The following is a 5,000-nucleotide window of genomic DNA, read 5'->3' as shown; positions in this document are numbered from 1 at the left end:
CAACACACACACATCACACGCAGGTTAAAATCATTAGGAACACCAACATGCTGAGCTACAGGGAGGTCATATACAAAACTTTCATACTCCCGCACCCTCATGTATGGCTCACCAGCCTAGTCCAGGCTCACTCACCTCACACAGATGACAAAAGTTGGAGAGGGTTCAAAAGAGGAGCGTGGCAAGATTATCCTGGGCGTGGGGAGTACAGCGGTTACGACCACGCTTCTTACCACCCCACTTTACTCTATCTAGGGTTGTCACAACAGCACGTTGTGAGGCACGTGAAGAGAAATTTGGAGGGAAAGCCTGCTTTCACCACCCTAGACACTCGTCACTTCCTCCCTCCCGATGCTCCACCAACCTCGCCACCGCGCCCACTATGACACCAGAAATAGGATTCGTACAAATCGAATACAGCGCCCAAGGACTGACCGCCTACAAAAAACAGTGCCCATCCCATCCATTGTGCACATAATCAACTCTATATTGTAAACTCCTATACCAGTGTATATACGCTAAGTTTTATATTTTTCAATGCAGCTTTTGTAATGTATTATGGTCAGTGTACTACCTGCAATCGAAATTAAACCTTTTGATTATTATTTTATTATTATTATTAAATATTATGAATTTATTATTATTATGATTTGTATTTGGTAATCATTATATAATTATATAATTATTATTATTATTATTATTATGTATCATTAATTATCAGTATTATTATTATTGTATTATAAGTTATGTTTAGGATTATTCAGTTGGTAATATTAGTTACTTTTAGCTTTTATATATTATTATTATTATTATTATTATTATCAATATTATGTATTATTAGTGATCTATGTATTATTATGCTTATTAATTTATTATTATTATTGAATTATTTATTATTATTATTATATTATCTATTATTATTATTATTGATATTATTATTTTTGAAATTGATATATACATACTATATATATATAAGCTATGGTATGGTACTATGGTATATATATATATTATAAATACATATAATATATCATATATATAGTATATAAAATATACACCATATATATATATATACTATACATAGTACATACATATCATATATATTAATATATATATATATTTACTATATACATATATAGTATACATACTACATACATACATACTATAAATAAATATATATTATTAATATATATAATACATATATAATACAATACATAAAATACGTATAAAAATACACACACACACACAAAGCACACACACACAACACACACACACACACACTACACACACACACTACACACACACCACACCACCACACCACACCCCACAACACACACACACACACAACACACCACACACATAAATATATCATATGATATATATATGTACTATATATATAAATATACTGGTATATACCCAAAAACCCCCCACAATACACACACTCACATACATATATGTATATAAATATTATATATATATATATATTATATAAATATATATTTATATATACATAATATACATACATATAAATACCACACACACACACACGACACTACACACACACACACGAAATCACACACACACACACACACACACCACACACACAAACACACACACACACACACACACACACACACACATAATAATATATATATAAAATATTCATATATTATATATATAATACTAATATATATCTGTTTATATATATATATTATATAATAATATATTATTATATAGTATCAAATAAATATATATATATATATTAGTAGCAAAACACCAGGGAGCAGATTCTCTTGTATATAAATAGTATTGAAATGGACATTCTGACCGTTGTAAATCTTATTTGTAGATTCAAGGTTTGTAACAAGGATATGTATATAAATATACATATACATATATATAAATATATATATATACACATATACATACATATAGATATATATATATATATATATACACCACAAAACACACACACATACCCCACACACATCACACACACACACACACACACACACACCCGACACACACACACACACACACACAACATATATATATATCATACTAGAATTATATATATATATATATATATATATATATATTTATTTAAAAGATATATATATATACATATTAGAAAACATAGGAGCAGATTCTCTTGTATATAAATAGTATTGAAATCGACAGCATTCTGACCGTTGTAAATCTTATTTGTAGATTCAATGTTTGTAACAAGGATTCAGGATTTTATTTATTTATTTATTTATTTATTTTTGGTGGATGGGTGAGCAAAGATAAATTCACCAGACACATCCATTTTAATTAACGTTTTGTTTACATAGAGTCATTTTCAGGAAAATCTAGAAAATACAAAAATACACACACACAAGCAAGAGCACAAAAATTAAAGCGGTCACAGTGATTTAACATAACTGAGGAACAGTACTTACAAAAATGAAGAAACCGCGTTCGATTGCATTGGAGCACTATTATAAAGTTGACGTGATCTGATGATTAAACCTAGGCCTAACGGTCATCTGGGGCGATTGGGGTTGAGGGAGTGTGAGAGTAGTGGAGATAGCGTCTGAGGGATTAGGTTAGAGGGGGCTAAGGGTTGGTTCACCTGACGCAGTGGTATCGAAGGGATAGGAGGAGTGGAGGGGGATGGAGGGATGAAGTTTGGCGCACGAGAGAGAAAATTTTCTTTAGATAAGATAATGTTTGAAACCATGTTTGATTGAATATTGATAATAGAATTTTTTCTCTTATGTGCATAGATTCTAAAATTATAAGTTTAGACTATAAAAGGCAGAGGTGAAAGGGTGATGAGTTAGTTCAGGTGTTTTTCAAGTTTGAATGTGACAGATGGTATCTAGCCGATAGTATGGCGAAGAGGAAATTCTTATTTATGGGTCTTATCTTTCCCATAAGCATAATCAATCTTGTAATCACAATGAAGGAGAGCAATACTGTTGTTGCGTCTTATTATAAGATTAAAACAGGTCTTGAGGTCATTTGTTAGGTTTGTCATGAGCTAAGATAAGAAGGAAACAAGGGTGGTGGATGGTGGTGGAATAGGTGGTGGAATAGGTGGGACTGAGTGCGTGCCTTTGACTGGACTACCTTCCTTAAAAGGTGGAAGAAGCCTTTGGTATATAGATAGGCAGATACACAACCAGGCCTGATTGTCTGCATTACGTCGCTGTTACAAAGAGTTGCAAAGACAAAGCAAAGCAGATCAGTTACCGCCTTGCTCCCTGGTGTCGTTGGATCTCATAGAAAATGGGATTATTAGATTTGATATTTAGAATATGGGGGGATCTAAATTATATTTAAGGGGGATATTAAGGGGACTCGTCTTTGCTAGATATCAGTCGTCCCAACGCTGGGTACAAGATCACACTAAGTCTCGAAAATTTTAACGATCTGAGTGGCGGAATGGTAACACTTGGGTTTCACGCTCAGAGGGACCCGGATTCAGAGCTCGCGAGAGCCGGACCTGATTTGAATTACGTCGCTGTTACTGGTGATTTGCTCTTTTACAAATACACATACCGCACGGGCATATATGCCCAAAAATAACCCTTTCCCGTTGTATATTTTTCTGAGCAGAGGAGCGTATTTATAAAATTAGGTAAATAATGAAATAGATAAGGAAATAAACAAATTAATGTATAGATAAATAAGTACATATAGGATCTGTGGGGATCTCTGATTATTTTCAAGATGTTAACTGGAAATACACATACGCACGCATATATACCAAAATACCCTTTCCCGTTGTATATTGCCTGATAAAAATGTCTGCAGAGGAGCGATAGAATAGGTAAGTAATGAAATAGATAAGGAAATAAACGTCCCCCAAATCAGGCTCGCCCAAAGTGGCCGTTTCTCTCGGACAAAGAAAACTAGAAAAACCAGAAAAAATAAAAAAAAAAAAAAAAAAAGAAAAAAAAAAAAAAAAAAAAAAAAAAAAAAAAAAAGAAAGAAAAAGATAAAAAAAAAAATAAAACCTAAAAGTATATAAAAAGTGACCTGTGCTAAAAAAAGAGCGAACATGGGCTTATTTTTTATTTTTATTAAGAAATATAACGTGTGTGCTTCTCCGGGGTGCTGTGGTTTTATTTTTGCAATCTAAATGACTATGAAACTTATCGTATCAATACAGCAGAAGAAAGAGAGAGAGAAGATTTAATAAAAAAAAGGACCAATAAGAAGAAAAAGGAAAAAAAACAGACCAATACGAAGAAATGAACATCGCTGAGATAATAATAATCCAAAAAAAGAGGGAAAATCCCAAAGAATTTAAAGGAATTCTATAGTTACATTTAGAGAGAATAAAAAAGAGTTGTTTGTTAGTTTGTTTTTTTTAAATAAAAAATAAAAAAGGTTTGCTTGTGTTGTTTAGGAATGTTCGTTTTGTTATTTGTTAGGACATCACACTTATTGGTTGTCCACTATTATCTGCTGCTGAATTTGTTGAACGGTCATACTTGAATATTTCCAAATGAGCAGGAAAAATGTGCTAAATATCTTTAAACAATTATTTTTATTTTAGCTCGTCGTATTATTCGTAAATTTTAAGCGTAAGAAAACACCTACAAAGTGAATCCCAAACTTGAAACCTGTGTTGAAAAGTCTGGGTGGGTAGATTAAAACTTAACTCCACTAACGGTAAATATAACAAAAGGACAAAAAATTAAAACAGGTGTATAGACAAAACTCAAAGTTAATAAAACACCAGGTGCCTGACGGGTTTTTTTTTAAAAAACGGGGTTGGCATCCAAGAATCTTAAAGGAAATGAAAAATGTGATTGTTGTTCCATATAGAAATTTTATTTTCAAAGAAATCCATCATACTCCGGAGATGTCCCAAGAGGAGAATGGGAAGCTAGCTAACGTTACTTCCCATATTCAAAAAAAAAGGTGACAAAAAAGAAACCAAATAACTATAGGCCTATAAGTTTGGTTGACTTCAGTCGTAGGGAAAAAAAATAATGGAAACTATT

The sequence above is a fragment of the Oratosquilla oratoria genome, chromosome 35, assembly GCF_046742065.1.
Source record: "Oratosquilla oratoria isolate Oo_2021 chromosome 35, ASM4674206v1, whole genome shotgun sequence".
NCBI lineage: Eukaryota > Metazoa > Arthropoda > Malacostraca > Stomatopoda > Squillidae > Oratosquilla > Oratosquilla oratoria.
The sequence above is the reverse complement of the archived record's forward strand: the minus strand, read 5'-3'. Positions refer to the sequence as shown.